The following is a 23,228-nucleotide window of genomic DNA, read 5'->3' as shown; positions in this document are numbered from 1 at the left end:
GTTCGGCCACGTCAGGGGATCCTCATCCATAGTATACTCCCTCTATTTTTATTTACTCCGCATAAAACGGAGGGAGTGATAGTATAAATGATGCGGGCGGGAAGGGGGGAGGGACGTCGGTTTGCTCTCAACTGCGGTCCCACAGGAGAGCAAAAACGCAAGACGAAGCACGTTCCATTCGGTGAGAGACGTGGAGGGTCCAGCGTGCCGGGCTGCAACGCGAACGCGACAAGAGCGATGTACAGTCAAAAACGATTGACCGGTCGTCACCGGAACCACTATTCACCCAGAACCTTCGATGCTCGGCCTACGCTAGCCATTGCCCTAAAACCACACCTAATTTCCAGCCCCTTCCCCCACCTTTCGATCCCCTAGACCGCATCAAGCGTCCCCTAGTTCGCTGGAAAGCAATGGTGCGCCGCAAGATCATGTACTACAAGATGCTGACGCCGAAGCGCCGCGCAGAAATTGCGGCGGCGGTTGGCGCCATAGACCTCCGTTTCCAAGCTTGCTTTGCAGCGGGCCAATCCCCGAGTTCTCTGGAGCCAAGCTACGAGGAGGAGGAAGCCAATCCAATGTTCATGGCGGAGGTCGTGGCGCAGAAGGCCCCCGATGGGTATGAGACGATGGACGTCGACTTCGTGTCGGCGTTCGAGTCCCCCATGGTGCAGGAGGACCAGCGGTTCAACCTGGCGATACTAAAGGAGGACCGGGAAGCAGAGGCTCAACTCAACACGGAGCGCTCGCATGCCGCTGCCATCAAGCCTCTCCTGCAGGCGGAACCGGATGTCGTGGATGTGAACTAGACAGCGGAGGCTCAACTTGAGGCGGAGCGCGCGGATGCCGCTGCCATCGAGGCCCTCCTGCAGGTGGAACCAGACGTCCTGTACTTGAACCGGGTGGCAGAGGCTCAACTCGACGCGAAGCGCGCGGATGCCGCTTTAATCGAGGCCCTCCTGCAGGCAGAACCGGATGTCCTGGACTTGAATCGGGCGGCAGAGGCTCGACTCGAAGCGGAGCGCGCGGATGCCGCTGCCATCGAGGCCCTCCTGCAGGCGAAACCGGACGTCCTCGACTTAAACCGGGCGGTGCTCTCGTTCGTGTAGAGCGCCCACACGCTCCACGTGAACGAGTAGCTGGAGGCAGAGGACAACCATGGTGCGGAGACACACGTCGGCACCTACGGCTGGTTCACGCCGGCAGCCAAAGACGACGAGGTCGTCTCGTTCCGCGAGCAGTGATAGTTTTTCTTTATGTTGTTGTTTTATGGATCTTTTTCCATGTAAAAACATATATTGTTATGCATTCGCCTGACTTGGGTCAATCTACCATTTCAGGCGGTTGGATGAATATCCTACGTCTCCTAACCCTTCTTCCTCACCTCTTCTTCTTCCCCAACAGACCACTGCATGGGCCGTACGGATACTCCCCAACATGCGATTGGATAAACATACTCTATGAGCGAAAATTATGTGTCAGTGGTGGGATGGCTGAGTTTGGTTTGTTCACATGCGACAGCACGTGTCAGTGAGGGTGTGTTCCCTTGGTTGGGTTTGCGACGTGCAGGAGCGACTGTGTGAGGGTGCGGTGCGACCGCGGTGTGCAGGAGCGACCGTGTGAGGGTGCGGTGCGACAGCGACAGCCGTGCGCAAGTGTACCCCCTTTTAATTTCGAAAACTTTAGGCAAGCTTGGAAAAAATGTGTGGTGAAGTATGGCAATGCAAGGCCTAGACCAAAACAGGATAAGTATGTACTGCGTACTAGGATTACTAGTGTTAAAAAAGAAAGGCAGGGTTTTCCTTCGCGGGATTAGCTGATACAAATCGTCGTTTCACGTGTCAATTAAAGAGTATTTTTCTCCAAAGCCCAAAGAGCTAACCATCTCACTCCTCGATACTTGATTAATGCAGTGCTATGCAAACCAACCTTCTCACTTCCGCATGCATGCAGGGGATATTAATGTCCTTGGTTGCTACTACGAGGCAAACCCCATCAATTTTGCCTCGATTAGTGTTAGTGTCCTTTTGCAAATTGTAATTTTGATATACTAGCCTTGTGTACAAAAAAATGGAGGTAGTAACTATATTTGACTTCCTTCCCCATTACGGTGACGTCGACGATATCTCGAACATTGTGGTTTGGTGAAGTGCGTTCGATGGAGAACACCATTGAGGGAGACCACGGTAAGTCGTTCGCAAGTGCCGCCTGCAAGCCGAGACGCATCCAGGAAGTCCGTTGAACCAAAGGACGCATAAATGTACTAGTACTACTCGTACACAATAGCGTCGTCCGTCCAGCTTAGTGCGGTGAGATGGTTTCTCGAAGAAGACGATGGAGAAGCGGAGTTAGCGAAGAGTGAAATGATGGTTGCTTCATCCGTGCTTTGTGATTTGATGCCTCACTGCTTTGTGATTTGTGATAGAAGGGACAGGGGAGTAGACTCTATGATCTATACTGTACATGCGTCCAAGCATGGGAGAAAGAGGAGAGACGTTGCATTTTTCTATTCCTTCAATCAATCAATCAGGGAGCTTCGGTTCCATCCTTTTGGCTTTGGAAACACCGTCCACAATGGTTCCCACGATGCCAAAAGCTATTTTCACATTTGGCTACACATTGTGGATGCCCTTAAACATACCACTTGGTTTTGCTCCTATGTGCTATCTATACAAATCTCAATTATATTGATCTAAAAAATTATAGAATCAAGATTAGTAAAAATGAGGTGATTTTGCCGCGTGGATGGCGGGGGAGGTTTCTTATTTTTAGAGGACGTTGTCCTGGCAGTTTGCTAACATGCGGTCCCACGTGTCAGTGCTTTACCAAGACGATCCGCTTCCCACATGAGGCAGAACAACGGCAGAAGCAACCCGTGGTTAACTTGAAGAAGATGAGGGAGAAGCGGATTCAGCAACGAGTGAAATGATGGTTCCTTCGTCCCTCCAACTTCTTTTTTAGCATTATTACTTCATCCCTCTAACTTAATTGCGGGAAAGGTGCAGCTTTGTGATTTGATGCCTCATTGCTCATTACTACACCGGCGCCATGACTGGGTGCTTCACCCCGGCTGCTCTGCACTGTATTCTGGTTTGACACGTGGACCCGGTAGCTTGATGTCCCACATGTCGGCAAAAGGGACTAGATGATTTATGAAAGCGAGTGCTCCACTCTTACAACGGAGGAGTACACGACACAACGGCCAAGTGAACTGTCACTTGTACTGTATAGTACTATAGTTTTGCTGTTTCGCACGAACCATCGATACAAACCCGATTAAACAGGAAAGGGCGGGATTTTTCCCGCGTGGTATATGATACTGGCCATACATTTCAAAGGCAATTTTAATGTATGCAAACTGAATAATTAAGCAACAATATGATATCTAGTAAAACTAAAAACACATATGATTTATTGTGTTAGAGTGTAGTAGTACTGCTGTATTGCATAGTTGTTAGATGTAACATGCGAGAACGTGTAGAGATGTAGTTTTGGAGGGCCTACAGAGAGAAAAGTGTAATACATTCACCGAACTTCAGAATAAGCTGATTACGGTCACTATATACGTTTCGGGGTGATTATAGGGTCACTTGCTCACGTTTCGGCATCGGATTGCACTCTGTTGACCGGCCAAATAGTCTTCGTGGCACCATGTTGACTAGTTAAATTGACCATGTTCCTTGTGGGTCCCACATGTCAGTTCGCATAGGGAAAAGGTCAGATAAACACAAATTTACACAGGCACGACAAGACTCCAATGCGCGAGAATCACCTGGTTGTGTCTGTGTCTGTCAGGGCCTGATGTGTGCGCATGCACGTGTAGGTTGAGCACTTGAGCGTGAGAGTGTGTGTTGGTTGTGTGGTGTACTGGTGTGTGCATGCATGTGTGTGTGTGTGCGTGTGAGTGTTGCGTGTGTGCGTGGCTGCGTGTGTACGTGTGAGTGTTGCGTGCGTGCATGGGTGCATGTGTTCGTGTGAGTGTTGCGTGCATGCAGTTCGTGTGCATGCGTGCGTGTGTGTATAATCACCACACCAGCTCATGTGTGTTAAAACAGACGGCTCAGCATACCAATACAAGGCCACTTTGTCCGCTGTGCCTGTGGTCCTGACTTCGAACCAACATCCAATATTTTTTTGTCGTTTGTTTTCATTCTTACTAGCAAGATGCCCGTGTGTTGCACGTAACATCAATATGCATTTGTATGACTAGTTTATCTTGTGAGAGAAAAGGATGAACGAGGGAAGGCCTTATTTGCAAATGTGGAGAGGTGTGTGGGTACCTTTTTGCAAAATTGTCATAGTTTCTTTCCTAACCGTCAAATTGGACGGCCTATATTGCAGGATGGCATGCACACCATCATCACCAACTCTGTTTTTTATAAGAGTGTATTTTATATTTTATAAGAGTGTAGATGTAGAGTAGATACAAGCCGACAGGTGGGCCCGATGGTAGTGAGATAATGTGATGCAACACCAGAGGTGCCACGTGGAGCGTTTAACTGGTCAACTAGTTGTGTCTTGAGCAAATGCAGAGTTGTACGGTGAGCTCGTGACTGTATAATAACCACAAAACATAAATGGTGACCGTAATGAGTGGATTCTAAAGTCCAATGTACGTATCGTGCTTTCGCTTCAAATATAATGATCGTCACTGTATATATCGCGAGGGAAAGATGAAACATGCGTGAATGTGCTGGGGGCTTACTTTTAGAGGACCTGGAGATAGTTTGTGTGCGTACGTGAAAGGGGCCTAGAGGGGGGTATGCGATGGAGAGAGAGATGCTCTTCATTTCTCTTTATTATGACTAACTTTATATATAGTATAAAAATATACAAATTCACAGTGCAGAATAAATATCATTGTGGGCACCATGCAATGCTATATATGTAGAAATTCTAAGGTAACCCCTTTATCTCTGATATTACTATTCATCCAACCTAACTTTAAGGGGCATCCTACAGAATGCTCTGCTAGAATCATACTCGTCGATTAGGAAGAGAGGTGCGAGACAATGCGTGAGAGACAGGACTAAAGATAATGTGCGTACAGGAGACACGTAGGTAGGTCTATGTATATAGAAAGGGTCAATGAGGATTGTGCGTGTGTATGCTTGCGAGAGGAAGAGTGTTTGTGATAAAGGTTAGTGGAAACAGTCATAAATGGTTACGAGAGGGAGGGGGGGTTATATTGAGAGCATGTGTGCGAGAAAGACACCTTGGGAGAAAGTGTGTGAGCATGTGTGAGAGACCACCGGTGGAGAGTGAAACTAGACGTAAAATACTGCTGTACACATTGATTAAAGATATAAATTGTATCCAAATATTAGGATGGGATCATGATATTTGCAATTCGCATAAGGAATGGTCATTGATCCATCAGACATCTAGATTCTATCGAATTTGAGCATGTCTATGTTATTATTCGACACAATTGATCCACATAGTTAGTATTTTGAACTCCAGACAAAGCATCGCTTTAGCAATCGAATATAAACATGAGTATAGTTCATGTTGTGTGTGTAAAGCACATTATACATACGAAAGTTACACAATGAACATTATAAATAGCTACCTATGAACTAGCATACATTTGAATTCAACTTAAGGTGGTTTAAAAACATCAAATTCAACATGAAGTCCATTCAATTATTTGAATTTGATATCATGGCATTTGTAAATCATACCTAAATTATGGTGGCACCAATCTTTGCTCTGATTTTGTACATAATAGCATATGTAGTCATGTACAAAATAGATTCAAATTTAGCTCCTCCATTCCAAAATAATCATAGTTATAGGATTTTCAAGTGTCAAAATTTCAAAAAGAAGCAGATAATTTAATGAGGTTTTCAAACATACAAGGTCAAACTTAACGTTGTCTATTTAGGTCAATCCTCATAGTTCAAGAGTACTCTAAACGTGAATGCTTGTGTTTCAAAATTTCGAACGAAGTACCAAAAGAGCCTCTACTCGCCCGAAATTGCGTGAGACCAATGTTTGGTAGTACAAGGAAATTACTTTTCTAATAACTCCGACCCATGAAACCTACCAGCCCGACGTCCAAAGGTCTAAACCGGGGTAGGTCTGTAGCTTCATCTAGGTGCCACGCAACCGCCTCCGAAAAACATTCATACACAATGGCCGCCTAAGTACACATGCGCGCGGCCGAAATCGCTCCCGCTCACTATTTGGGACACCTGGGATTACCATCCAACCCCCGACCAGCAGTAGGTCCGAAATTTAAGAGGGGGGCAAAGTTTGTACTTTCCCCAAATTTCAAACAAGCGCTTCCCATCTTCTGTTCAAAAAAGCCAAAAACAAGCGTGTCCCAGACCGAAACATGGTTCTCCCCTCCCCCCGCCCACCCGTCTGATTCCCCATTCGTACTCCGTGGGCGTAAAAACTACCTCTCCACCAGCCACGAAACCCCGGCGTCCTCCATCCGCCACCCCATCCCACCCATCAACCGCTTCCCTCCTCCATCACACCGGAGCCGATACCCCGATGTCGTCGTCCACCGCAACCTCAACTGCAATGCCCTTCACGGCTACTAGTTGAAGCCGAGGCCGAGCCGTCCGTACTCGAGCTAGTTCAACCACGCCGTCCTGCGCCTCACCGCTGCCGCTCCAACTTCGCCACCCTCCACCGCACCGAAGTTGTTCCTGCTACGTCGTCCTTCGCTGCCTCGGATCTGCTTCCCCTCCGCCGATATACGGCCACGGCAACACAATCCTTGTTCAAGAATTCATCTGATTAACCAGTTAACTTGCCGATTAATCCCTACTCGTAGGGTCACCGAGTAGCCTATAAATCGATAAATCATTCGATTAATTGATTAAATGGCCAATTAGCTGATTAATCCCCTATTCACCAGCCAACCGAGCAGCTACCAGTTAACGATTTCCTCAACAATGAACACGGTCAACAATTTGGCCATGGGTTTGTCCAAGGATCCACGGTTCTCCAAAACATCGGTTCCCCCGGGAGAAAAAACAAGATCGCGACGACATATGGAGGAGACCATACTGGCAACCGATAAGGGTACTCCTCTTCCCTTATTCGTGCAAATCTTACGTGTCTGCTTGCACGGTATTCATCCCACAGAAGACACTAGTTGACCGCTTCTTCTTGATACTAGATGTTCCCTTAGCTAGTCGCGATGCACAAGGTCTGTCGCCCCCCTGAATTTCACCTTAGCTAGAGGTCCGTCCCCCCTGAATTTCAATTCCTGGTCAGCTGATTCGCAATTAACAGAAGAATTCCCCGGCGTAACAGGCGCTAGTCTGCCTATTACGCCGGGGAAGTAGCGCCTCAGTGTTTATCTTAGGGGCGTGTGGGGCCTAGAGCTACTAGCGCCCGATCTGGAGGTCGGCCGGGATTAAAGGGATGGCCTAGGGGTGCTGCCGAGCACGGCGGTGGTGTGAGGTCGAGGGGAGGGCGAAGCGGTGGAGGCAGGGGTCTGGGCCGGTGGTCGCTGGCGGTTCGAGAAAGATCGTCAACAGTGACTGGCGGGAGGTAGACGAAGGCCATCTGCCCGTTCCTTATAGATCGGATGGTTCATTAAAAAAATCGACTGACCTATTTATTTTCAGTCGAATGTTATCTTGATATGACCACATGTGGTGGTGTGCTGGAGGAGTACCTGCATTTCATGTGCTCACATATTACAAAATCATACGGAGTAGAATGTAATTTTGTTTGCCATGCAATGTTGTAGAGCTATCATATGTCTCCTGTCATTTATTTTTCAGCCACCTGCTATCTGCTACTTTTACAGTGCACTAGTTCTGCACACACTTCACCCATACTCTCACTATTGTGTTTTTATGCAAGGGTATTTTAGAGTCTGCCTCGAGAGAAGCATAAAAGAAAAGAGAAAAGTTGCTCCAGCTTTCTAAGCGGGTAAGCATGTCATGTTACATCGCTATAAAGGGTGCAGTGTCAGCAGATGGAGACGGTAAACATAGCTCTGGAGTTGATGACCTCGCTCGCAATGAACCACCATCCCAGGTGATTGCTTTAACTTCGCGATGTCATATGTGGTTGCATGTTCCATATGGTGTCTAGCTTGTATTCGAAAGGCCGAAGTCGGTCTTTATTAAGATAAGGAAAGATATTTTTTACATGAACCACCATCCCGTGAGCACCAAAAGACAAATAGCTAGTCATGGCTCTGGCCGAGCCAGTGACAAGCCCCGCAAAGAGAGGCATCTCCTGGAAGCCAACTAAAAAGCCGTGATGGTTGTGAAGCAGCCCGCCTCCCACCAGGCTCTCAGGTCCTAGATGATCATGCTCACCACTCTAGTCGGATGTCTAGCTTGTATTGCTTCCAATTTGGTTAAATTGCATCTGCTTAGCTTACACATTATACATTTGAATATGATATGCCTTTCTGTTTTTGGTACATACTAGTACATTTGTGTATTAACCATGTTCTTACATCAAACTAATGTTCTTGTGTATCCCTCATCAATCACTTATGATGATGCAGTCAGGCAAGTGGACTACTCCTCATTTAAAGAATGCAACGTCAGCCTCCCGACATGATTCTCAAGAAACAGCAAGGCTAGATGAAGATAGTGAATGTAGCTCTGCAGTTGATTACCACATTTCCCCTACACTAGCATCGCAGGTGCTTGCTCTAACTTGGCAGCGTGATATGTGGTTGCATGTTGCATATGGTGTCTAGATTATAATTCTTCCAATCTGGTTAAACTGCATGTGCTATTCTGCTTAGCTTATACATTATACATGTTAATGTGACATGCCTTCCTGTATTTAGTACATAGTACATCTGTCTATTAAGCATGTCCTTACATAAAACTATTGTTTTTTGTATCCCGCATCAATCAATATGACGAGACACCTTTAGTATATGCAGTGCGATATTAGTTGCATCTTTCATATGATTTATAGCATGCGCTGCTTCTCATTTGTTGAAATTCCATTTATGATGGGACGCTTTTAACTTGGCAGAGTCATATTGGTTGCATCTTTCATGTGGTGTCTAGCTTGCATTGCTTCTTATTTGTTGGAATGGTTTCTGCTTAGTTTACACAAACAGTTGTGAACATGCCATGCCGTCCTATTTTTCGTACATATTCCATCCTGGTATCATGTGTTTGCCTTACATCAAAGTAGTGATTGTTAGTATCATGCATGAATGAGTTCTGAAGAGAGAATTTTATTGCTTTTTCTTGTCGGTTTTACTTGACAATTCAAAATCAATAAAGCAGAAGGAAGTTAGCAAGGCAGCGGATAAAGGTGCTCCTTCCAAACAGAGGGCCTCTACAGTTTCTACTCCTCCATCCGCCCAAGATGATTTACAAGACAACACATGCATAGACACTCAACGTAGCTGTGTTTATGATGAGCACGTCTCCCCTAGTGCATCATCACCGGTGCTCCCTCTAACTTGGCACTGTTATATGTTGTTGCATGTTATGTGTGATGTCTAGCTTATATTGCTTCTAATTTTTTTGAATTCCATCTGCTTACTTTACACATTATACTTGAATAAGACATGTGTTCCTGTTTTTAGAACATACAATATCTGTCTATCACACCATGTTCTTACACCAAATTACTACTGTTGTGTAACCTGCAACAATCACTTATCATAAGACACATTTGACTTCGGAGTGTGATATAGGTTAATTCTCGCATTCTTTTCTAGCTTGTACTACTAATTTGTTGAAATGGCACTTATGACGAGACAGTTTTAACTTGGTAGAGTGATATTCGTTGCATCTTGCATATGGTGTCTAGCTTTCATTCCTTCTAATTTGTTGAAATGCCTTCTCCTTAGCTTACACATCATAAGGTGTGAATATGCAATGGCACTAATGACGAGAGACCTTTAACTTGATAGTATGATGTTGTTTGCATCTTGCATATAATTTATTTCTTGTACTGCTTCACATTTGTTTAAACGGCATTTATGATGAGACACTGTTAAATTGGCAGAGCGATATTTGTAACATCTTTCATATGGTGTCTACCTTCCATTGCATTGCTTCTAATTTAGTGAAATGTCTTCTTCTTAGTTTACACATCATAGTTCTGGTTATCTCATGCCGTCCTGTTTTTCTTACATATTACATCCTCCCATCATGTGGTTGTCTAACATCAAAGTTTAGTTTGTCTGGATCATGCATCAATTTGTTCTGAAGAACTAAATTGTTATTGGTTTTTCTTGTCGGCTTGACTTAACATGACACAGAGAAAGAGGAAGCAAGACAAAACGATAGGGAAAGGGAAGTAGAAGAATCCTGCAGATTCTGCTGGTACTAATGGTGCAATAGAAGGTCAAAGTCCAACGGAAAATTGTACCGACAGGGTATCCCATGCTACACGATCTGTAGAACAAGCCAAACAGAAACAAATAGCTGCCACCAAACAAGTAGAGACAACCCTAGTTGTTGCAACACCTTCCACACTACCACCAGCTGCACGATTTAGTCGTTGGTCAACTCACCTAGCAGCACGTTCCCAAGCTCCCTTGCCACCTGACACTACATCTGAAGCACTCTTGACACAAGATGAGTTGGCAAGATCAGATGAACTTTGTGAGATTCAACAACAAGAAGGTAGTTGTTGGAGTCAAGTTACAGTTGCATGCTTCTTTACATGTAGTCTCACAGTTTTATGTACACTAACACTTCCTATGTTTGTTGTTGGACTAGCACCTAGGTGCAAGAGGAAAAAAACATCAGGGATAATGCTCGATAGGTTAACTAAATCTAGAGGAGGAAGAATGGAGATCCGTTTTGAGGCATGTTTAAAAAGGCCACGTGATGCTACAGAGTCAGCCAAGTTAGTATCAGAGGCAGCGGTTGCTGTTAGGTGTCATGTACGTATCCTCCCCACATGGATTCAGTACAGGAATGACAAAGATGAAACCCAGTTCAACACCTTCCTCGACCATTTATCTGTAAGTATGGTTATGTATGAAAACTGGTAATATCGTCTTGCTCTGTCCAATACTTTCTAGGTTGTTGATAATGAGACTCCGATAATTTTCAACAGATGAGGTTCAAGTTGGATAGCCAAGATGATGCAACCTGACAAGCTTGCACCTATGTTTTCAAGTTTGCTCTGCGACAGTATCAGTATAACTTGAGGAAAACTCACTTTGAAGGCAAGGCTAACAGTGAACTTGCCCAAACATCTCAAGTGGAAAATATATCTGATGAAGACTGGAGAGGCCTCGTTAAACACTGGTCCGATCCGAAGTATCAGGTACATTATATATATGTGATCAGATCACATGTTGAAGTCCTATTTACGCATGTGCCACACAAATCTATCTTCTTGTAGGTGAACTGTTCAAAGAACAAGGCCAACTGTACGAAAGTGAAATTCCAACAGAGACGGGATCTTGTAGCTATATTGCACACTGCGAGGCTCTAGTAATTAGTTGTTGTTTCACTCTTTTCACTGTACCATATTATCAGATCTATATTGACTTGTTCCAAATGCAGAGGAAAGCCCGCAAGGACCCAAAAGTACCTGAACCAAATGCTGTGGAAATCTTCAAGGACTGTCACACCAGCAAGAAGAAAGGCATGACTACACCAGTCAAAGTCGTTGTTGTAAGTCCTTAATCCTCATGCCTTTTAACTACTACTTACTCTGACTTGTGCCTTGAATTGCATGGTTTGTAGCCAGTGTCTATTACTCTTTTCAATTTTATACACAATTGTCTTAGCGTATCATTGCACCTTACAAGGTTTAAAAGAGAGGAGTGATGTTCCTTTGATCTTGACCTGTAATCTAGTTCCGTGCTGGACTTGCCCACACAATGTTACAATTGCCTGTTTGTCTGTTCTCAGTTGTTTTGTGATATGAATGATGTCATACTATGCTTACCATATTATAAACTTCGTCTATTTATCCTTAGCCCTCAATACAATGTGAAGAAATAGACAATACATTAGCGATGGTACATGGTCATATGTTTGGAACCTGGTTTTATTATGTACTTTGCAATAAAATACAACTAATATTTTACATGGGTTCACCAGAATAAGTTCTGTATATAGACCAAAGCCATTTTGTTTGGTTTTGTTGCCTCCTTAATATCTTTTGTTCTGGTACTACTAATGTAAAACCTCAACTTTTCAACAAGCTATGGAAAAATGGTGGAACCGCCACCTTCTGAAGGTGGCGAGGCAACTATAACTGCAATGTCAGCTCTTGCTGCAGTGGGTCAGTACCTATCCACTAACAGTGCCAAAAGCACGTTCCTGCATAATACTGGGTTGGTTGTTAAGGCACTCTCGTCCAAACTGGCTCATGATCAAGATATGCAAGCTCAAAACAATGTTGTATCTGCGCTCCAGACACAAGTCCATTCCCTAACAGAGACCCTTTGTGAAACAAGGAGAGACATTGTTCGATGTTGTCAAGATATGCATGGTTTTGAAACCAGACTATCAGACATTTCCTATGTTGTTCAGGAGCCTAGGAGAACTGAAGGCAAAGGTTATGGTGCTCCATCGGACAATACAACATGAAAACATAACAATCATGTCAAATGAACTGAGCTTCTGAACTTCTGGTGGTGCATTTATCTGCTAGACTGTTAACTATATTTGCACTGGTGGTGAACTTTGATGCCTAGTGGATGTAATATGTGTAATAGCCATGATAGCCTAGTGTAAGTTGCTTGCTTATTTATTTCCTTATTGTATTGTTTATTTGTTTTCTTGTAGTCAGTGCAATTCTTTTTCCACGGTTTGCTAGTGGCCGCAATAACCTATTTTTTAAAACTAGGCCACAATAACCATGGGCTACATATTTACTATAGTTAACATGGGCCTCCTACAGGCCATAGAAACAAGGGGCCTTCTAAGGGCCGTAGAAACAATGGGCCTTCTACGGGGCGCAGAAACAATGGGCCTTATATGGGCCATAGACACAATGGGCCTTCTACCGGCCATATCATCAATGGGCCTTCTACGGGCCGTATGATCGGTTGGCCAAACATGGGCCAATAACAGACCACATTATGGCCGTAAATAGGCTAGAGTTGAAATCATCCGTTCATGGTCCGACCATAACGGGCCGTCGTTAATCGGCCGTATTTGATGAAGCTATGAAAACGGCCCAACGCATTAATGGGCCACAAACGGGTTGATTGTAACCACGGGCTGAATTTGGCCCACAAGCAGAAAATGACAGTAACGGGCCGTAAGTAAATGAATGCTGGAAATGAGCCCAAGAATAAATGGGCCCTGAGAAGGCTGAAAGATAACATGGGCTGGAAACGGCCCAACGGAATAATGGGCCACTAATGGGTATAAAGTGATACAATGTTCATTACGGGCCAGTTTTACCACGGGCCGTTAAGGGGCCGAGGGTTACTAAGGGCCTCATATGGGCCGAAAGACGTCATGGGCCATACATGGGCCGGAAGTTAAAACGGGCAGGAATTATATTGGATGGCCCAAATGACGCTACTGGGCCTAATTCGGATAAGCCGTAAACGGGCCCTGGGTTAGCGGGCTATAAATGGGCTATATGCAAACATGTTGTTAACAGGTTTGCCGTGGGCCGGCCCGCCACCTTTTGACCAAGTCAAACGAGCCGGCCTTTTCACAGGAATGGGCCTCTATTGGGTCGTGCCACGTGTCGACGTATCATAGATGCTTTGGGTCCAATGAGTGGGTGACATCTGTCCCAACTGTGAGCCGACACGTGTTTCCTCCAGCCAATGATGATTTTACATGTGGAAAATCCCCATTGGTCGAGGCTGTTAACGGGTTATCGGATCCAAAATCGGACCCAATAGCTTAACAATGTTTCGTTACGGTGGATGCCATGTGTCGTTCACCCTTGACGAAAGCACTTCTGTGATGCGCGATTTATCGTCATGGAAGTGGACACTTCCGTGATGATAATTTTGGTAATGTCATGGAACACTTCTACGACAGCACATGTATGACTATCTTGATTCTGTCATAAATTTTGCATGGATGTACATGCATGACAGAAAACGTGACCTACTGTGACAAACACGTATCATCATGGAAGTGTATTTTTTTGTAGTGACACGAGAAGACCGCCCAAGCTTCTTCATATGGATATCTTTGGTCCCAATGCCTACAAAAGTCTTGGTGGAAACTCATTTGGTTTAGTCATAGTTGATGATTTTTCAAGATTTACGCGGGTGTTCTTTCTTGATGATAAATCACAGGTCCAAAAGATCTTCAAGAACTTCGCTAGGAAGGCCCTAAATCAATTTGAAGTGAAGATCAAGAAGGTTCGCAGCGACAACGGAACGGAGTTCAAGAACGCACATGTGGATACCTTTCTTGACAAAGAAGGGATTTCCCATGATTTCTCGGCTACGTACACACCTCAACAAAATGGAGTTGTTGAGAGGAAGAATCGTACTCTTATTGAGATGGCAAGAACGATGCTTGATGAGTACAAGACTCCAAAACACTTTTGGGCAGAAGCGGTTGAGAGGGCTTGTCATGCAACAAATCACTTGCATCTTCATAAGCTACTCGGCAAGGCAGCATACGAGCTCCTCACCGGTAACAAACCCCAAGTTGGATACTTTCGGGAATTCAGCTCAAAGTGTTACATTCTTGATAAGCATCGTCGTTCTAAATTTTCTCCTAAATCTCATGAGGGTTTCCTACTTGGTTATGGCTCAAACTCTCACACATACCGTGTTTACAATAATTTCACCCGAAAGGTTGAAGAGGCGATAGATGTGAAGTTTGATGAATCTAACGGCTTGCAAGTAGAGCAATTGCCAATTGATGTAGGAGACAAAGACCCTTCGGAAGCGATCCAAGACTTGTTTATTGGCAAGATCCGTCCAACGGAGGTAAAGGAGAGTACCTCATCCGTCCAAGTGGAAGCTTCTACCTCACGACAAAGTGAACCAAGAGTTGACATGGAAGCATCCACGAGTGGGACACACCAAGATGAAGAAAACGAGGAAGTACGTACACCAAGATGAACCTCTTCAACCTCCTTCTCCACCACGACAAGAGAACGAGAATGTCAACAATGAAGAAGGCCAAGAAGAAGGACAACATGATGATGAAGATGTTCCACCCCGACCCAAGCAAAAGCTCTGACGAGTTCGAACAAGAGTCTAAAGAGACCATCCCGTTGAACAAATCCTCGACGATATTCAAACCGGGAGAATCACTCGCTCTAAAACTCGTTTGGCTAACTTTTGTGAACATTATTCATTTATCTCTAGCATTGAACCTATGAAGGTTGAAGAAGCACTGGAAGATCCGGATTGGATAAATTCCATGCATGAAGAGCTACACAACTTTGAGAGAAACCAAGTGTGGACATTGGTCGAGAAGCCCGACAACAACCACAACATCATCGGTACCAAATGGGTGTTTCGCAACAAGCAAGACGAAGATGGACAAGTTGTTCGCAAGAAAACACGTCTCATCACCCAAGGCTACACTCAAGTCGAAGGTATGGACTATGGTGAGACATATGTCCCCGTTGTTAGACTTGAGTCCATCCGCATCTTACTTGCCTATGCTAATCACCATGATATTACCTTGTACCAAATGCACATTAAAAGTGCTTTTCTAAATGGTGAAATTGAGGAGGAAGTTTATGTTAAACAACCTCCCAGCTTTGTCAATCCTAAGAAACCTGACCATGTTTACAAACTTCACAAAGCTCTTTATTGTCTTAAACAAGCTCCTAGAGCGTGGTACAAATGCTTGACCAAGTTCCTTATTGAGAAAGGCTTTGAGATAGGAAAGATAGATTCTACTCTTTTTACTTAAAGGGTTAATGCTGAATTATTTTTGTGCCAAATTTATGTTGATGATATCATATTTGGTTCGACTAACCCTCATTTTTGTGAAAAGTTTGGGAAGCTAATGTCGAAGAAGTTTGAGATGTCTATGACGAGTGAACTCAAGTTCTTTCTTGGTTTGCAAATCAAGCAAACTAAGGAAGGCACCTTTGTTTCTCAAACGAAGTACACCATGACTTATTCAATAATTTCAACATGCAAGAAAGCAAAGTTATGAAAACCCCCATGCCTACTAGTGGACATATTGACTTGACCAAGGATGGCAAATCGGTTGACCAAAAGGTTTACCGATCTATGATTGGTTCATTGTTATATCTATGTGCCTCTTGTCCCGATATTATGCTAAGTGTGTGCATGTGTGCACGATATCAAGCGGCCCCCAAAGAATGTCATCTTAAGGCTGTGAAAAAGATAGTGAGATACTTAATACATACACCAAATTTTGGCATTTGGTATCCTAAGAGGTCTTCTTTTGACCTTGTTGGCTACTCCGACTCGGACTATGCCGATGACAAGGTTGATAGAGAGTCTACTTCGGGTACTTTTCAATTTCTTGGTACATCTCTTGTGTCTTGGTCCTCGAAGAAACAAAACTCGGCATCATTATCCACCGCCAAAGCGGAATACATTGCCACCGGTTCATGTTGTGCTCAATTACTCTGGATCACCCAAACTCTTAAAGATTATGGGATCAATGTGAAACATGTTCTTACTTTGTGACAATGAGAGTGCTATTAAGATTGCTCACAATCCCGTTCAACATTCTCAAACTAAGCATATTGAAGTTCGTCACCATTTCATTCGAGATCATGTTTCTAAAGGAGACATTGATCTTAAGCATGTTCGTATCCATAAGCAATTGGCAGATATATTCACCAAACCGCTCGATGAGAAAGTATTTTGCCGTTTGAGAGGTGAATTTAACATCATTGATGCTTCAAACTTGGAGTAGAAACTCCATTTGGATACATGCAAGGCGTGAGCCTATGACTAATCCTTGATTCTCGATTTATGATGATAATCATATGTCTTGGATACATTTGTAACCTTGCATGCTATATAATCCTCGTAGGAACTTGGATGAATCTAAATCTATGAGATTGCAACTCACTCACGTCTTGAGCAATCTCTACATCACCAAGTCTCTACACCATGGTGGTTGAAGACAAGGAAGCTTGAAACCCCTCAACATATCCTTTGACAAATTCTATATATCAAATTTCATTTGGCATCAAATTTCATGATTGTCATTTTGGATACACAAGTGCTCTTCCTTGCAAGACTAACCCATGTAGGTAGATGAACTCAAACTACAAGTGGTGCTCCCAACCATTGATGACCTACATCAACCTTGAGCACTCCACAAAAGTTCAACTACATGATCAAGTTCAACACCACCACCCAAGGTATGTTATTCCATCTTAGAGAAGCTTTACCCCAACATATTGGTCAAAGAAGCTCAGAAAAATGTGAATACATCAAAATGCTTAAACGATGAGTATGACCTATGATCAAGTGTTCTCACTTGACTCATCGGTCAATATACTCAAACATAGGTGACTTTGTCGCCGCCCAATTCTAGATGAAGCTCTTTAGTGTTTCTCTGAGTTCTCGCATTTGTCCCTTGCATATTTGTTCCCCTTACTTTATTTAATAATAAAAAAACTTCATCTAGATTTTCTTTTCTTTGTTTTGTTCTAAATTTCCTCCATCTAATTCATACCAAATCCTTTTGTTAATTCCTTGCAGATATTTGTGAGATCTTATTTGCCTAGAGAGCTGAGGTAACAAACATTATCTCTGTGTTGAACTCGGTTACACCGGATTGCCACTCTCGGTCAAACTGAAACATTTCGGTGCTACTGAAGAATACAACTCGGTGTCACCGATTTCACTGCAGAGAAGAAAATTTGCCACTTGTTCCAGCACTTTTGTTCTAGCTCCACTCGATGATTCTTGTCCTCTACCTGCATCACATTCTACATGCTGCTTTGTTATGTGACTCAAGGACCAAACCTATTTTGACTCACACTCCAGAAGGTCCCTTCTTGGAAATTGATGTCAAAGGGGGGAGAGAGCTCATATCAAAGCTCGATGACATCGGAAGGGGGAGAGAGGTAATCACATAAAAGGCCCTAGATGCTTGGTATTCAAGAGGAGAGAAGACATATGTCTTTAAGAGGGGAAAGACATGTTAGTTTGTGTTATGTCCTATGATCTGATATGTTTTGCTCTGATTTTGTTTCCCTATTTTCTCCAATTATCCAATATAAGATTCAGGGGGAAAAGACTGCTAGGGAAGGGAATCTTTGAATTCATTGCATATCTTTTACCTCTGGGGACATGTCTATATCCAATAGAGTACCTAGTACTCACTCTCTACATGTCATCCCAATCTTGGTACTCTTGTGGCTCTCTTGTTTGATCTATCTAGTAGATGTATCTCATCTAACCCTATTTACCCAGGTTCATCTCTTCCTAAGCCAGCTCAAGACCACAAGGTAAGTATATGCATCACATTCATGTGCATGAAGATCTCTTGCTAAATGTGCATATTGTTTGCAATAAGGAATCATGAACATGAAGTTACAACTTCATATATTCACATCATTTGCTCTGATGTATATAGCCAAGATACATGCAACACATTGCTTACTCTGTCATGATTATGCATTCACATGCTCCTACGTTCCTATTTACATGATTGCATACATGTAGGGGGAGCCTATGCATGTTGCATGTCTTTCCAAAGCTTTATTTGCTTTTCTCTATATCTTTATCTAAAGCTTTGATGTATGTTGTCATCAATTACCAAAAAGGGGGAGATTGAAATCACAAATGCTCCCTGGGTGGTTTTGGTAATTAATGTCAACATATCTCTTGTTCAACTAATGTTTTCATCTAGTATATTTCAGACAAGTTCAATAGATGGAGTGGCATGGACAAGAGGATGTGGAACCCCTTCAAGATGCTAAGGATAAAGGATTGGCTCAAGCTCAGAAGTTCAAGACTCTACATTTTCATTTAGTGATCCAAGATCACATTGAGTCCATAGGAAAAGCCAATCACTACAAAAAAAGACACATCCGTGACATTTTGGGCCGAACAAAAAAATTATGTCATACATATGACACTTCTATGACGATAATTGTGACAAAACCCGGTATCATCATAGATGTGGTGGGCTCCTAATTCTATGAAAAAAATGGGTTTTTGGTCCTGGGCGGGCCAGAGACGCAGCTGCATGACATTCTTTGGGCCGTCCATGACGGAAAAACTGGTAGAAGCGAGGGGGAGGAAAATTTCGGGGAGTTCCCGGTTACAGTGGGAGGTCGGGGGCCGAGCGATGCGCGTTTCTCTCGTACACTTACGCGCGTGTGTGCGAGGCGTTGGCTCTAACTGAACCTGAGCGAGGCGTTGGGCTCTAACTGAACCCGATCGATTGTACTGCAGGCTACGCGTTACTGAACCCGAGCGATCGATCGATGGCTGTTAACTGAACCCGATCGAGCGATTCCTTTGCTACTGCTGCTAACTGAAGCCGGTCGATTGGATGAACACTGAGCGTTGCAGGGGGTTGGATGAACAGTGAGCGGTGGCGTTGCCTCTGGATGAACCGTACCCCGTTGTGTGGAGGGCTAGATGAATAGTAGACGGTGGAGGGGTGCCCGTGGAGGGGGTAGTTGAACAGGACCCCGTGGTGTGGAGGGCTGGATGAATAGTAGACGGTGGAGGGGTGGTTGAACAGTAGCCAGTGGAGTAGCACGCGGTGGAGGCTGGATGAACAGGAGCCCGTGGAGGCTGGAGGAGGTCGACGGTAGCCCGTGGAGGCTGGAGGAGGTCGACAATGGAGATGAACAGTATCCCGTGGAGTCCCGTTTTGTGCAATGCCACACCCCTCCCGATGAACAGGACCCCCGTTTCGACCGTACGAGGTCCGTTTCATCCGTTTTGTGGTACGCCACACCCCTCCCGATCAACAGGACCCCTGTTTCGACCGTAGGAGGTCCGTTTCATCCATTTTGCAGTACGCCACACCCCTCCCGATCAACAGGACCCCCGTTTTGACCGTAGGAGGTCCGTTTCCTCCGTTTTGCGGTATGCCACACCCCTCCCGATCAACAGGACCCCGTTCTGAACGTAGGAGGTCCGTTTCCTCCGTTTTATGGTACGCCAGGCCTCATTTCCATCGCCTGTTCCGTCCAAGCCCTCCCGATGAACACGACCACGCATTCCGTTCTGACCCAGCCAGTTGGCTCCCATGCGTTCCGTTGCCTCCCGATGAACACGACACATTCCGTTGCCTCCCCATGAACACGATGATGATGCTGTTTCTCCGTTCCGACCTAGCCATGTACACGAGCCCTGGCCGTACGTATGCGCGTGTAGGCGTTCGAGACCCTGCCCGTATGTACACATACGTGGCCGTATTTTCTTTCTTGCACCCTGGCCGCTGTATGTACGTGTACATGCTATGTGCGCACCTCTACTACGACACGTACGCGCCTCTACTACAACACGTGTGCGCCTCTACATCCACCAGTATATATGTACATACACGTTCGCGACCAGAATGACAATGCTACGTATGCTTCGACCAGGTGGGTCCCGACTGTCAGGCACTTCCTTGCGTGCGAAGATGTAGCTGGTGGGTCCTAGCAGTCAGGTGGGCGAATTGGTTTTTTTGCCCGGACACACTTCCTTGCGTGCGAGGATGTAGCTGGTGGGTCCCAGTAGTTAGGGGGGCGAATCGTTTTTTTGCCCGGCCGCACTTCCTTGCGTGCGAAGATGTAGCTAGTGGGTCCCAGCAGTCAGGGGGATACATTTTTTTCACGAAATACGGTGGCCCGTCCGGTGGGTCCCTGCTGTCAGGTGGAGGAATCATTATTTTGCGCGTAATAAGGAGGCACTTCCTTGCTGCGGCCGTGGACCCAGCTGTCAGCCTCTCCATGTACAGTCCACGTCCCATGGAAGTCGTTCCTTGACCACGCTGACCGCGCCGCGCCGAGAGCACCATGGCGGTGGACGATGGCGAGGACTAGGAAGGGGACGACTCGGAGCTGGGGAAGACGCAACAGTGGATGCCCACGCGAAGAGGAGTACGAGGGTTCACTGGTTCGGCTGCGGTGTGAGGCTGTTGTCGCTGCAGAATAACAGGGTGTGTGGGTGAGTAGAGGGATGGCCTGGCCAGCGGTGGGAGTAGTAGGGAGCGGTGAGGCCTCCGCGGCATCGCAGCCGGCCACGGGAGGCAGGAGCATGCGGCACGACCGGCGCTGGTTTGGGCGGCTGGAGCAAGAAGACCATAGGTTGAAGAAGCACTACGGTTGTTGGATGAACATCGTATGGTAACAGGAGCTAGAATCGTTCATATTGACTAAGTTGACAAAGCCCTCCGTCCCCGTCAACTTGGTTGGTCCACAAGTTAGCCTCCCACTATGTTGGGTTCCAGCTTGCAGGGGGAATATTCATTTTTTTGTGCGTAATAAGGAGGCACTTCCTTGCGTGCGAAGATAGCTGGTGGGTCCGACATGTCAGCAGGGGCACGTTATTTTCGCAAAATACAGAGGCCCATCCGGTGGGTCCCAGATGTCAGGTGGAGGAATCATTATTTTGCGCGTAATAAGGAGGCATTTCCTTGTGTGCGGCCGTGGACCCAGTTGTTAGCCTCTCCACGCACAGTCTACTTCCGATGGTGTCGTTCGTTGACCATGTTGACCATGCCGCGCCGAGTGCATCCAAGGTGGTGGACGACGGCGAGGCCTCGGACAGCAACGAGCCGGAGATGGGAAGATGCGGGAGTAGAGTCGCAGACGGAGAGGTGTACGAGTGTTAACTGGTTCTAGTGTGGTGTGGTTCGTCAGTCGGTGGAGAAGAACAGGAGGTGTGGAGGGGTGGAGGGATGGCCTGGCCAACAGTGGAGTAGCGCTTCATAGCGAAGCGTGCTAAGCAAAGCTGCTAGCAGCAGGAGGCGGGAGGTAGTCCCGGCGGCGCTGGAGGAAGAAGACAAGAGATTGAAGATGGATGTCGGTCGTTGGATGTAAATCCAACGGCTAACATGTCAGAATCATTTGTTGACTAAATTGACAACGACTTGCGTTGGCTTCGACCTATCGGCCCACATTTCAGCCTCCAAAAATGTGGCACGTATTCAACCCATTTTTTCAGAATTTACAGTCTTTTTTTGCGCGGTAGAATTTACAGTCAATTTGATCTTTTTTTTTGAATTACAGCCATTAGCTGGGCTAGGTGAACAAATAATGTAGCTCCATGCGGCCCATTTTTTTTTCTTTCCTAAAAAATTACAGGCCGTTTGCACTTTCTCGAAATACATGATTTTGCTGGGCTGATCCTAATTATAATGTTGGGTTGGGCCAGCAATGTTATCAAAAAATATAAAGGGGCTGAGCATTTTGTTATAAATATATTTAAATAATAAGTGATAGTATTACATTCGTCCTTAAATCTTACCAAGCTTTTGTACACAATCACTAGGATTTTCGTGCCAAAACAATCCAGGATTTTATTTGTTAAGAAATTATGTTTATAAGTTAATAAGATGTGGGATATTGTTTTCTTACATATGTAAGTATCTGTTAAATATATGATGAAAATAAAAATAATATATACTAACATATAAAATAATTTAAATATATATAATATAGTTAGAAGGGAAACATAAGTTGGACCTGGTGTTCCTATTCTTATATAGAAAAATAGAACAGACCTCCGTGTTTTCTTCAAAAAATACATAAATTGGGCTGCCAAAAATAAAACCTCGGATGGGAGGTCCATAGGCCGGTCGATACATGACGGCCCTAAGAAAATACAAACAGGCCTATGGACCTCCCATCCGAGGTCGTGGGCTGCGCATGTTAAAAATGAAAGCCTAGACGGGGCAGCCCAAAACCACGTCCAACACTTGCCAAAACTTTGTCCCTCGTTTTCTCTGTGTTTCGCACACTCAACATTGTGTGGGCATTTTGACTGTGCATCATATGGAGATGTGCTATGCATGAATGTTGATCAACATGATGTTAACTAGCTGGTAGTTTCATTTTCGACCATGAATAAAACTTCCAACATGATGTTTACCCTGTTTGAAAAGGTTGTGTTAATATAAATGCTCTGCCTCTGAAAGTTGCAGTTTCTTATCTGAAACTGAACTTGCAGTTTCTTATCTCAAACTGAAACTCGCAGTTTCTTCTCTGAGAATCACATTGTCTGCACTTTTATACTCCTATGAAACTAAATTTTTAAGTGCTAAAAATAAATCTCTATAATTCATAAAATACTTCATATGCTCAATACTGCAAATCTGAAATTCAAAAGATATTCATATCTGAAAGGACTCTCAAAATACACAACACAAAACACAATTCACAACCTGCAAATACTGACAACCCTAAGCTCCTCT

Source organism: Triticum dicoccoides, chromosome 2A (genome assembly GCF_002162155.2).
Source record: "Triticum dicoccoides isolate Atlit2015 ecotype Zavitan chromosome 2A, WEW_v2.0, whole genome shotgun sequence".
Taxonomy (NCBI): domain Eukaryota; kingdom Viridiplantae; phylum Streptophyta; class Magnoliopsida; order Poales; family Poaceae; genus Triticum; species Triticum dicoccoides.
This window is presented reverse-complemented; position numbering follows the sequence as displayed.